Source organism: Mustela lutreola, chromosome 10 (assembly GCF_030435805.1).
Source record: "Mustela lutreola isolate mMusLut2 chromosome 10, mMusLut2.pri, whole genome shotgun sequence".
NCBI classification, from domain to species: Eukaryota; Metazoa; Chordata; class Mammalia; order Carnivora; family Mustelidae; genus Mustela; species Mustela lutreola.
This window is the reverse complement of record NC_081299.1, coordinates 87,045,918-87,060,334: the sequence shown is the minus strand read 5'-3', so window position 1 is coordinate 87,060,334 and position 14,417 is coordinate 87,045,918. Positions and strand designations below refer to the sequence as shown.

General features: G+C 35.5%; 1 protein-coding gene across 2 annotated transcripts in view; it reads left to right on the top strand.

The window, feature by feature from the left end:
• OLFM3 (olfactomedin 3) overlaps window positions 1–14,417 on the top strand; it is a 196,135-nt gene that overhangs the window by 75,933 nt on the left and 105,785 nt on the right. Inside the window, exon 2 of one of the 2 annotated variants that reach the window (XM_059137173.1) lies at window positions 10,320–10,466. The exons of the other annotated variant lie outside the window; for it this stretch is intronic. The gene's annotated coding sequence lies outside the window, so the exon portion shown is untranslated. The remainder of the gene's footprint in view (window positions 1–10,319; window positions 10,467–14,417) is intronic. 2 annotated transcript variants of the gene reach the window in all.

The window sequence follows — 14,417 nt, the reverse complement described above, 5'->3', positions numbered from 1 at the left end:
GGTAAATAAAAGACACCTTGTATGAATATAAATTTTGTGACCCTTTCCTACTCAGGAGGATACTGCCATAATTCCTAAACATTAGAAGAAATACACTGTTTGATTTCCACAAATTTTTAGTATAATTGCCTGCAAGGATTTGTATGTTTTCTGTATATTTTTAATCACAGAAGTAATAACATAATTCAATGTTTCTTTAAAATGTAAGCAATATTATTGTGATGTGTAAACTATGTTGATTGCTTTTATTTTTATTTTTTGTACTGTGTCCAAAAAATACGTGCAATAATAATTTATCTTTTTTTTTATTTTAATTTTTTATCTTTTATAAACATATATTTTTATCCCCAGGGGTACAGGTCTGTGAATCACCAGGTTTACTCACTTCACAGCACTCACCAAAGCACATACCCTCCTCAATGTCCATAATCCCACCCCCTTCTCCCAAACCCCCTCCCCCCAGCAACCCTCAGTTTGTTTTGTGAGATTAAGTATTTTCTGAAAACTTTCCTATTATACAAAACAGTCTGTGACTATAAGAAATTGCTGTATTCCATTTCAGCCTTCCATTGCAATACTGTCACTACCACAGATGATACCGTGGTAATTTAGGATTAGTATAAAAATCACTGAGATCTTAACTTTTTTTAAAATTTTATTTATTTGTTTGACAGAGAGAGATCACAAGTAGGCAGAGAGGCAGGCAGAGAGAGAGGGGGAAGCAGACTCCCTACTGAGCAGAGCCCTATGCTGGGACTTGATCCCAGGACCCTGAGATCATGACCTGAGCCAAAGGCAGAGGCTTTAACCCACTGAGCCACCAAGGCACCCCTGAGATCTTTAACTTTTGATTCAACTCTGAAATATACTAACCTCTCAACACATATAACAGAATATTGTACTATCAAACTATATGTAAATAAAATTGAAAATAAAATTAAAAAATAAAAATAAATTATCTGAAAATAAAATTGTCTGGACGATTGTATTATATTTAACAAGTAATGTAAGTCTATTTAACTACTTTCCTGCTCGTGATTCCTTTAGACATATTACTCAATATTATATTGTTCTAAGCTTAGTGGAGCATTTTCTTCATACTAAACTTAAAATGTATTAAAGATTTCATTTGATCATTTTCAGAATTCAGTAATGTCCCTGCCACTGTAAAATCTAGTTTATGTCCTTAGTTTGTTCATGTGTCTCCTTTGTGACAGATGCAGTCAGTACACACTCAGTATACAGGTATACTTAGTACATGCTCAGTAAATAGGGATAGGTATACTCCATATATAACTTAAAATCTGGCTCATAGTAGGTGCTGACTAATAAACAAATTACCCAGATCCCTCAGTGATAAAAACTCCTCAGCATTAATGATTTATTTTTAAAAACATTCAGTCATATATATCAGTACAGACTAGAACCAATTTGTTACCTTCGATAACTATATAAACATAATGCAAAATATAAATAAAAATAATTGTCCATAAGAATTAAAAGGTAACCATCAGTAACAAAAACTTCAATTACTCTTACTATGTTTAGGAAGGCAGGGATTTTAACTATATATTTCAAAAATATTGTTAACAATCATGAAAACTGAAAATTCACCCAGCCGGAATGTCAATTCCCTACACATACACAAATATATACATATGCATACATATATCCACTATATATATATATCCTATATTAACTCTCTTGAACATGCCTCCAGAATTATAAAAAGAGAGGACCACTATAACTTATCTCAGAAGGACAGAGTGAGAATTAAATGAAGTAATATCTCAGGATGAAGAGCTTGAACTTGGAAGTTAAACAAACCTAAATTTAAAACCTAATATGTCACCTTTCTCTGCATTCTTACTTGGAAAAAGAGGATAGCAATATGTATCTTTGGAAGTTAGTTCTCACTCTTAAAGATAAGATCTGTCAAAGTATTGGACACAATGTAAACATGTAATACACAGTAACTATTTTAGGAAGTCAGAGTGACTGCCCAGAATGAATGTTTAATAAATATTTCTACTGCTTTTAAAATTAGAAATATTCTCTTTTTTTAAAGATTTTATTTATGGGGCGCCTGGGTGGCTCAGTGGGTTAAGCCGCTGCCTTCGGCTCAGGTCATGATCTCAGGGTCCTGGGATCGAGTACCGCATCGGGCTCTCTGCTCAGCAGGGAGCCTGCTTCCCTTCCTCTCTCTCTGCCTGCCTCTCTGCCTACTTGTGATCTCGCTCTGTCAAATAAATAAATAAAATCTTTAAAAAAAAAAGATTTTATTTATGTATTAATTCATTTATTTGACAGACAGAGATCACAAGTAGGCAGAAAGGCAGGAGAGGAGGGAGGGGGAAGTAGGCTCCCCGATGAGCAGAGAGCCAATGCAGGGCTCAATCCCAGGACGCTGAGATCATGACCTGAGCCAAAGGCAGAGGCTTAACCCACTGAGCCACCCAGGCCCCCCTAAAATGAGAAATATTCTTAATCAATGAATCACAGCTCTACTTGTATGACTGCCTACGTCAATTCAATCTTTATGACTCAGTTTCCCACATATACAATGAGGATAATAATAACCAGTATTTTGTGCCTCTCAGAGTTGCTAAAGAATCAAATGAGGCAATACAAATGAAAAGCTCTTTGAAAACCACAAAGTGGTGTTATTAATAGCTGTGCTAATACTCATAATAATTTTAATAGCACAGATAAATCTGGCATTAATTCACAACAATGGGTTGTCTTACTGAGAACATTACAATGATCTATTTTCAGGATAGAAAGTTCCCAATGAATTGGCAAGTGTATAGAATACACTTTTGAAAGGATGCCAAAGTTGGAATATCCTCAACTCTGTGCAGTCTCCAGCAATAGGAAATGAAACCATTCTACCTTGCAAAGATGATTATTACTTTATTTTAACATTCATCAATTTTTCCATGTTTTGAATATTTGCCAACTTATTTTCTAGGAGGGGTTTGGAGCCATTTCTAAGGCAGGAGAGTCCTTACAGTTTTAATTCTATCCAATGATTATGATCATTATCTTTAAGTTCTTTAAGAGTAGAGAAATAAGCAGGAATTTTAAGATAAAGTGCTTCACTATTTCAATGGCATAATTTCATCATTTACCCAAAATAACAGAACTCCCCTTATCAGTCCCTTTTCCTTGTTTTAAAGATGCTTTCGTGTCTTTTTTTTTTTTTTTGAACAGTTCAAATCCTAAGAGAATCAATATAAAATTCATTCAAAGCAAATTCTCAAAAAACTAAACTAAACATTATTTAAAAGATAATAATTCCAGCTTGTTCAATAAGGACACCAAATAAAGTTTTAAAGTATTTTCTGTATCCTGATAGTATATTGGCCCAACTATACATAAAATATTGACATTCGCTTATATTTCTTGCCACTTAAAAATCAAATTGATTTTCTTTCATGCAACTTTGTACTTGGTATTCTAATACATTCTATTAATTCATCAATAACATGTATCAAACACATAAAATGCACACTAAATGGAGCTCTTAAAATTATTAATGTTTGCTGATTTTACTTGAAATATATATATATATACTTTAGTAGACCAAGTGCATAATAAAACCATGACAGAAAACAAGTGTCCACATTGAGTACATAGTGATGAATAATGCAAACATTACTCAAACTGTCAAACATTTAAATTACTATTCCGCAAGGAAATTTCCCAATTTCTTCTTTCTGTCAAATATGTTTTCACAGCTGAATTCCATGAGTGTATGTGTTTATAACTTCACTGCTTCTGTTCAGACCATTTGGAAACACTCTTTTATTGTTTTGACTACTACCGTATATTAAAACCTGGAAGGAGCCCCACGCAGGCTTTCACTCCTCCAGCTACATCTACACAGTTTTAAATCCTGTTGTTCGAGCCCTGCTTTAGCATATTCTCATCCCTGAATGATTTCTGGTATCACAGCATTATTAGAAGGGATATCTGTGGTGGCACAGGTCCCTGGAACTTTACTGCAAAATAATGAGATTACCCAATCCCATTGAAACAGTATTCTAAAAACTAGGATGTCAGAGATGAGGAATTGGATGGGTAAGATCCCAAATTTGTGACCCAGTCCAGTTTAACAATTATTGTTGGATACCAGACATTGCCATCCACCAAGCAATACTGAGGTAACAGTGTATTACCAAGTTATATAGAATATGGTTGCTAACCTCAATTACGCACCTAGTATACAGGAGGAGACTGACATTTAAATTAAAAAATAATGTGGTATATGCAGCATGCTATGAAAGAAGAGATGCAAAACCCAATTCAGACAAAAGCATCAGGAATGGCTTCATGCTGATGCATTAGTGAGGCAGACTTGCAGGACAAGAAAGAGCTATTAGATGTCAATTCACCATAATGTTCAATAAGCAATTGATTTAATTATTTATGTATGTCTCAATTTTTTATGGAAGGGAGAGGACATTGGTAATATACAGCCTACTTGGAAAATACTGACTAAAAAATTAATTGAAATTCTTTAGAAGGGTCTCAGTGTAAATATTTGGTTCTCTGTATTTCATTTTCAGTTTTGTGCCTCAAGTATACCATTAATTAACTCAACATACAGGGAATAGATTTGGAGTTTCACAATGAAACCTATGAGCAATGTCTAGATTTCATAATGCTTTGATCTTTCCTAGTCCTTTTTATATTTATTCATTCAATTCATTTTTTTTTCCTGAAGCATTTTAATCATCGTACTGTGGTGCTAAATTTTCAGGTCATCTCCACTCCTAATGATGACGGAAGTTATTGCTTTCTATTGCTACTTCCTGGTCTTAGGTATCAGTATTTTTGAAAGGTAACTAGTCGATATTGACTTTTTTTTCTGTAGGATTTTTTTTTTTTTAATTTATTTTTTTTTTATTTTATTTTATTTTTTATTTTATTTTATTTTTTTTTAATTTTTTATTTTTTATAAACATATATTTTTTATATACATATATTTTTATCCCCAGGTCTGTGAATCACCGGGTTTACACACTTCACAGCACTCATAGGATTTTTAAGATTAAGCATTGAACCTGGATGCCAATAGCTACTACATGATCATTCCGACACCATCTTCTTCACCTGAGTGCACTAAATGTCAGTGTCACTGAAACACGTTGTCAGCTGTAAAGTGGCAGTAGGGTCTTTTGCGGTCCATATCACAATCAGTAAAAAGCCAAATAATGCCGGAATATTCCATTCGGAAGCTCAGATTACATAGAGTTCATGTCTTTTATTTCAGTCCAGGCTTTAAATATCTTCCATTGATTGGTAATAGTAATACTCCTTTCCCAAGAAGTGAAATTGTTCTTATAAATTTCTTGGCCTCTGGACTGTTAAGGGAGTTTAAGTCCCAAATTATTTAATGCAGAATTAGTAACCTCAAACTTTGCTGATCCAGCTTCCTCTTAACCTTTCAATTCAAGTGTCTGGTGCGGAAAATCAATAGTTGCAGTTACATAATCTGTAGCCTTTCATAAGAGGAAGATGGTGCAATTTTAACTAAGCCAGATATATAATTATTTCTTTATATCCTAACTAAAGTTAGAAAGCTAAACTTGGAGCCCTGCTTTAGAAATTGCTTTGCTCCTTAAACACTTTCAGGATTGTTTGAATCAGAAGGCCTTCCTACTAATTAATCTTCAGGTTGGCATTATACTGTGTTAGGAGGGAGAAAGTAGCGCTTTTAAAGTAATCTCTGCTTATTCCTTACAGTTACTTGTAGCTTTTAAAGTAATCTCTGCTTGTAGCTTTTAAAGTAATCTCTGCTTACTCCTTACAGTTACTTGTAGGAACAACCTTAAAGAAAATAAATGAAAGTGATATCTTACCTTGTGGCTCCTTCACCTCTTTTAGTGTCAGTAACCTCCCTGTGTTTTTGGTATCCTGGTAATGGACTCCACTCCCTCAAAGCTATTACTCTAAGCTGACTAACAACTAGCCTCTCAGAGCTGGATTTATAACTTTCCAAAAAGCACCTACATTTTAACAGATCTTGAAGATCTGAAAAATATTTAATAGAGAAAATCTGGATTTTCAAGGAAGGTAGCAGATATAAAATGATGGGTAGAATCGAGCATGTAGGTTTTATTCAAATCATACCATATGGAAGATATAAGATTTGGGGAGGCAGGGTAGCTCAGTCAGTTAAGCATCCAACCCTTGGTTTCAGCTCATGTCATGACCTCGGGGTCATGAGATCAAGTCCTACGTGGGGCTCTGAGCTCTGGGTGGAATCTGCTCAAGATTCTCTCCCTCTCGCTCCCACTCTGTCCTTCCCCTTTTACTTGTACTCTCTCCACTTCTCCATGCCCTCCCCCAAACAAATAAATAAAATCTTAAAAAACAGATACGAGGTTTGATGTACCTTAATTGAATGTTTTTCTCTCACACACTGTAGGCATCCCAAGGCTTTCTCAACCTCTGCCCTAAGTCCCTATAGCCAACAGATGCAGCCTTACTGCACTGCTTCAGTGAATGAGTGTACTCTGAAATCACATAGATTATAGGTTCAAAGCCCCAGGACCTCCATTAAGAAACTCTGACTTTGAGCATTTTGGCTTACATCTCTAAACTTTGGTTTCCTCATCTTTAAAGTTAGGATAATACTAAAACTTCTTTCATAAGGCTGTTGTAAAGATTAAATGGATGATAGCCAAGGCTCAAACTTGCTGAAGACCCTCTGCGAAACCATGCTGAATGCACCTGAAACTGCCTACACAAAGGGCTGAGGAAAGAGTCTTTATCCTTTGGCTGAGGTCTCCTATTGGTGAAGATTTGCCATGTTAAACTCAATGCACTTTCAAATTTGCAAATATATGAGTAGGTTCCCACAGGCATTCCAAATATTGGCAGTAAGAGAAGCCCCGAAGCAGAGAAATCTAGAAAAAGTCATTAATGTAGCCAAGAAATAGATGCCTTCAGTTCACTGCCAGACCAATAACTAGAATAAATATGCAGATCAAGATAATGTCAGGCAGAACAAAGAGGTGTTTGATACACCCTCTTTCCCTACTGGCTGGGTACCTGTCATGCCTCATCGCCAAAATTTCAGTACTTGTGATTTTTTAATATTAATAATGTGTGTATTCAATATGAAATTAACAATATAACTTGAATTTTTAAATAAAATCTTTTGAAATTATCCAGTTAAGGTTAGATATTCACAATACAGGAGAGAGTTCAAAGAAGTCATTTGAAATCTTACAATTTTGAGTGTAAGACTCAAATAAATCTTTAGACACAAGTTAAAATCCTCCCGCAGTAATTCACAGAGGGTGGATTTGGGTTGGCTCTTTAATCTGACTTAGACAGGATTTCCTCTTCCCTAAGAATTGGGCAGTTTGTTTTTTTTTTTTTTTGCATTAATTCCATAAACCATTAAGGGTGTCTGTATAGCTCATTACTTTCTCTTTACAGTAAGTGCTCCCATTAGTAATTTGGTGCCCACTTGACAACCTTGGAGGGCTGTTGTTAAGGTTCAAACTGGGCAACAAGCACAAAAATAAAAAACTTATAGCCTATCAATTTTGCTTCTTTTCCTTCCACTGTATTAGTTAAGTAGGTAGACATGTCATCAGAGTTCTTAAAGAAAATCTTTTTTTTTTTCTCTCTGCCCAGAGCAAGCAAGACATCCACGCAATTCTAGACATTTATCTGTTTTATCATATAAGCGTCTGAATTCACCATGAGGCCTCAACTCACAGTTCTGGACTTGAATGTTGGTCTTCTACCCTGTTTTCAATATTGATTTTTCTTTGGTTAAATTAAAAAGTCCCATTCTAATACGCTACCACCCTTTTCCCCTTATCTTCTTCGCCACTCACTAAATATCACATTATTTAAGTTGCAGATTATGCTTTTGCCCTTGGCAGATATTTGCTTCTATTTTGTTCAAAGGATACCCAGTGAGTTCCTTAGTAAATCATTAACTGCATTTATAATTCCTCTATTCACAGGGCAGCTATGCATGAAATAATAACGAGATTCATAAAATATTACCATTATGACTTGCTATGCCGTTGTGCTGTTTTCCTTTCAAATATTTTGACATTACAATGCCAATAACTCTATAGAGTGAACAACTTTTCTGGAATGTGACTGAAAAAAAACTGCTCTCTAGAACTCCAAGTTCCCCAAAGGCATCACTGAATCTTAGTTTTTACTAATTACTCCATTTCAGAAGCTTTAAATATAGCCATTATATAATTTGGAAATAGTGGTGATTTCTATCAGGGATTTAGGCATAATTTCATTCCTTCATCAAAAAGAATTTTAAAGTACTAATTCTGCATTGTGCTATTTTGGGGTTCCTACAAAGAGAATTATTTAAATATGGTCCAAACCCCCAGGACTTCACAATCTAAGAAAATACTGACACACACACACACACAAAGAATTAAAAGGACACACAAATAGTAACCAGAGAACAAAGCTAGGAAAATGACACAGTTAACCATGATTTTAAGTCTGATTCATGTGTATATGTTTTTCAGTTCACACTGTTGACAAATTTTTCAGGACAGAAGTTTGAATTTACACTTTTTATAGTCCATTCAGAATGTATTTTTACTTGGTAGGCACACTTGGTAAACATCTAGTGATGAGGAAAAGGATTATTTAAATGTTGAGAGGAAGCTTCTTTAGAATAACAGAAAAAAATTCCTTAATGTTATGCATGAAAATCACAAGACATGGTCTGGTGTCCTCAAAAAGTATTATGTTCTATGTTGCACAGAACGTTACTGGATGACTCTATGTTTTACTTGGAATTAAATCTGCGTTTAAAGACATCATCTAGGGGTGCCTGGGTGGCTCAGCGGGTTCAAGCCTCTGCCTTCCGCTCAGGTCAGGGTTCCGGGATTGAGCCCTGCATTGGGCTCTCGGCTCAGTGGGGAGCCTGCTTCTCCTCTCTCTGCCTGCCTCTCTGCCTACTTGTGATCTCTGTTTGTCAAATAAATAAATAAAATCTTAAAAAAAATATTTAAAAACATCTATCTTGCTCAGGGGACACTAACATCTTCCCAACCAATATAAACACTTCAATCAGAAATATTTTTAATGCCCTGAAACAATTATTTGAAGAAAAAGAACCTACACAGAAGACAACATAACCTACTGGCTCTCAAATTTAAAAACTTAATATAATGACCTAATTATAATACAATGGAGATATATGGCAAGTAATAGTAATGGAACACTATGCCTTTGAGTGTTCAAAGACATAATTAGGTAAACAAATGCTTACACCTGTATATATAGAAGTGTGAGGGTCACAAATGAAGACTGATCAAATGTGTAGTATAGACAACTCTCATACTGTTGCCAATGAAACACATCTATTAGTTAGTGGGAAATTTAAAAAATGGTAAAATGGTCTTGTCAAAATTCCAGACTAAATAAAATACATTCTTCCTTCAATTTACATGGCAACTATATTCCTAGAAAACTCAGCTTATATTAAAAGTATGTCAAAATATTTTCCATTTATACAAAAAAAATTGTATTATCTCCAGGATCAAATAATTACAAACAGGATTTTTGCCTATGTTAGTGTCTATTCAAATATTAAAGTGCCTTGAAGGGTCCAGGATTTTTTTTTTTTTAATTTAGGACTGTCTTTCAATCTGTAAGACATGTGGCCTATCTGTGGGTTAGCCACTTAAAGCTGTCAGAGTTATGATGGGGTTTGCACAGATGTCCCACAAATGGCAACAGAGAAGCCCAAGGACAAAGAGAGATAGATTGTGTGCTGAATCGAAGCAGCAAATCTACAGGAAGTGCTGAGAAAAGAAGGTACAGGCAAAGTGGAAATGTGACACAAAAAAAAGTCTCTGACATACTTCTATATTAGTTTTTGGGGGATGCTGTGACAAATTACCATAAACTTGGCACCTTAAAATAACAGAAATGCATTCCCTAATAGTTCTGGAAGCCAAAAGTCTGAAATCAAGGTATCAGCGGGGCCACAGGACTCTTTAAGCCTCTCAGGGAGACTCCATTCCTGGGCTCTTCCAGCTTCTGGTACCATCACTCCAGCTTCTGCTTCTGTGGTCACATTACCTCCTCCTCTTCTCTGTGTGTCTCTTATAAGGACACTTGTCATTGGACTTAGGGTTCACCTGGATAATCTGCGATGACCTCATCTAAGATCCTTACCTCAATTACACCTGCAAAGACCCTTTTTCCAAATAAGGTAGCACTGACATATTCGAGGGTTTAGAGCATGGACACACCTTTCTGGGAGCCACCACTCAACTCACCAAAACCTCTTTTCATTCCAGGCTGCAGTTCTATCATGCCTCATTGTGTCAACCAAAACCGCCTCTAAGGATATCCAAAAGAGATTCATGTGAGCAGTACCGCTGCCCTGAGAAACAGCTGGGCTAACTAGTTTATCTGTCTATATCTTCTTCTTCTTCCAACAAAAGGTATAAAGCTATTCGAGAACTCTGAGCACATATCACTTACCCTCTCTCACTATTAGCTGATTAGTCTGGACTGTTATTCACAATATCTCCCTCCACTGATTTAATTCCAGATATTTTTGTTGGTGCCAACAGATAGCACAGTCAAAAACAGCAACGTAAACCTGGTGATTCACAGACCTGGGGATAAAAATATATGTTTATAAAAAATATATGTTTATAAAAAATAAAAAATTAAAAAAAAAAAAAAAACAGCAACGTCACTGAGAAAAGCTTTAGTTCTGCCCGGTGAGGTGTTTTATCACTTTTCTTAATCAAATCACTTAAACTAAGACTCATTTTTTGCACCTACAATTTGAGGTAAAAATACTTTCCCTCAAAGGCATGTGTGATGATTAAATGAAGTTATACAGATACATCAGATTTTAATATCTAGAAAACAAATGGAAAAATAAATGGTATTTGAGTGTTAAATTTTGAATATCTCCATATTTAATGAGGAAAATAAGTTCTAAGTAGATTAATTTTTCAAATAATAAATATCTCCATCTAACATATCTTCACAGTTAATATATTTGGGTGCTGCATATAGGTAACGTAACAATATGTGAGTGGAGGCTGATGGGCATGTAGAATATTTCATTTGATATTGATCAAAATTTAAGTAACTTAGTATTACTTTCAAGGGTCTCTCTGAAGGGAAATGAAACTTCCTAATCATCCCAACTGACCTTCTGCCTTTTGCAAAAAGAACCTTGTGAGCTTAAAATAGAGAACCAGAGATGTCCCAGATTGATCACAGACTTTTGCCCCTCATCTTAGCCTTAGAGCAAAAAGAGCTTTGACATTGCATTAATGTCAATAACACAGGTTTAAAAAAAATAAAAAAACCCGAAACAAACCAAAAAACCCTTTAAAATAAACATTTATAAACATGTTATTTGGAACCCACCTGGAGACCTCCCTTTGCTAGCCTTGCTGCTGTGTGGGCTGGCTCCCTTCTGCAATTCTGCTAATTAAAACCACAGAAACAAGAATCAAACGCAGGGTAACCTGGATTATTTTCCTTTATAGTCTGCACAGATAAGATCAAGTGAGGTCAAGCAGTCAGCAGGAGTAAGGCAAATTTTGAAACCAGCATTCCATTGTCTGCATTTAATTCCACCTGGGCAGAGAATGGTATTTCACTATGATGATTCTGCTTTTAACATATATAGAAATAGTTCTAATAATTGAATCTAATAATTGACATGTGATGGTGTGTGTATATAGGCAGGTGTGCTTTAACATATTCTTTGCAGAGATGAAAAACTTAAAATTCCATTGACATTTCCCCTCTTACCACGTTTAAGTGATTGTTTAAATATCTCAATCAGCTTATGATTTTATCGGGATCCCATGGCAAAATTTTTGAAAAGCACAAAAAACTCAATTGCTATTATAGTGGGAAGCTAGTTCAAGCTTACATGTCAAATAGTCATTTATATTTTAGCTCAATTGCAATCTTTTTTATTTTTTTTGTCACAGAAGATGGTTGGAAAACTGAATGTTTTTATTTCCAAAATGCTTAAAGCATGAAAAAAATTAAATGTGAATAAGAAAAGTAATCAGTGAGCACCCGAAAGACCTCTCTACTGGTTTAGTTTAAGAACATACAGACATATATGTATGCGTGTAAATTTGCATATGTGTGTGCATATTTGCATTCATACATATCATATTCTAAATGCATGTGTATATTTGGTCGTATATATATATGAGCATATATATGTATATCATATACAAATCTGGTCACTGAGAATAGTGAAGATGACTGAAAGTCAGGCGAGTGAATCTAGCAGTCAGATTTCTAACTCATTAAAGTCTATTTTCATTTTTTTCTCAAAGTTTAGCTTTCACCAAGAATTCTGTATAATCTGCACCTACAAGCTGCCATTGCTAAGGATAAAAGATTCATTCTTGTTCTAGTTCTGTAGGACATGGAAAGTATGAGGTTTTTCCATGGTTTTATCATCTTGCTTTAAAATATGGCAGTCACATAATTATGGAAAGAGTAGGCCAGAATCTAAGGATCCTACATCCTGGACCCAGATTCCCACTTACTATCTCATTACAGAAAACTATTTAACTTCATTGGACCCCAGTTTTCTCACATGTATAATGAAAGCATTAAAATAAATTATCTCTATGATGATCTCCATGGTAATAAAAAACACATGAGATTAAATATGAGAACATTTCTCGGCAACGCACAGTTGGAAATACTGAAACCTATGACTTGTATTCAGACATTTAAATTATTCCACTATTTTCTAGGCTTTGGATTAAACTTAGGCCCACGTCATTTATAAATGTATGTATGTTTTAATTCAACAACGTAGCCATGGTATAAGAAATCAGGTGTATTTTATCAGTGTATTTAACACCAAATCATTAAGAGGAACTATTGCTATATGTCATTCCTCCAAGACAGTCTAGACCCTAGTTTCTATGGAATTGATTTACCAGTCAAAGAAACGTCTCTAGTTTTACAGGGGAGAGGAGGAAGGGGTAGCTATTCCTCTCCTTGGCTCCCTAAGGAGCAGGCATTCTGAATTCACCTCTGTTCCCACTCATTTTAGAAAATGGAAGAGATGTGGAGGGATGAGTTTTTCCCTGATCCTCACTGGTTACTACTGATTTAACCAGATAGGAAAGGGGGCGTGGGAAAGCCCTTATAAAGCTAATAGGATGAAAACATCATTTCCTGGGTACCCTGCTGAGAACTGTGGTCCTCTGCACCACGTCAGAGGCAGATTATTTCTGATTCTGAATTATTCATTAGACCTTAAAGGCAATTTTTAGTCAGTTGCTGAGTGTTCTCATAGACCTAGCTGCTGCTGGTAGCTCTGTCTTAAAAACACTGACTGCAGCTGTGATTTCAGGCATTAAAGGCCAATCCCAATTCTGAAACCTGGTCATCACAATTTTTAGAGCCCCACCTCCTTGTGATGCTATCAATCGTAAGTTTCAGGGGCTTTATTTACTCCCTGGAAACCAACTGTTAGCTTGATGATCACACCCCACTGAGAAATTTACTTTACAACTTTCTTAAATCAGCAGGAGAACCCTTCCAGAGCAAACTGTAGGCTTCCCTCAAGAAGTAAACAGATCAAAAGTAAAATAACTCTTTTAGCCATCTAACACCTGCGGGAGCTAACAGTTTCCCATATCCAGCCTGGGTACTGAGTATTAAATTACATTTGGCCTGAGTCCTTCAATTAAGTGTATCATAAGTGATATTCTTATTCAATGACTGGTTTTAATGAGATTTTGATGTTCCAGGAAGTTCAGTTGGAGTCCGTTGCAATCCAATGAGTATTTGGTTGTCTTGAGATGACTTTCGCTGTTTTAAAAACAGGGGGGGGGCACATTTTCCTCTATGATTGCACTGAAATACTGCAATAAGGAAGACGAGGTGGCAGGGAGAGTGGAAGAATGTATGCTAGGATAAAGAGTAGCTGATTGAAGGCTTATTAGTGAAAACTAAAAACCCTGAAATTTGCAAAATATTTGTGACATCAAAACCCTGTTGCCATGACATCCCTACCAAAACCTTGTCTTGGAAATCTTTGGAAAGGTTCCTTTTATCGAAACCATAATGAAAGAATTTTTAACCAATACGTCCTCAGACCACCTCATTTTTTCTAACATTCTTCTGTGTCCAAAGACCGCAAGTTTTGTCTGTGTTCACCACGTGCTGACAGTAAGCTATTTAAAATATTAACTGGGTGCTGGTGGTGGTTCTTTTTTTTTTTTTTTTAATTTTAATAAATTTTTTTATTTTTTATAAACATATATTTTTATCCCCAGGGGTACAGGTCTGTGAATCACCAGGTTTACACACTTCACAGCACTCACCAAAACACATACCCTCCCCAATGTCCATAATACCACCCCCTTCTCCCAAACCCC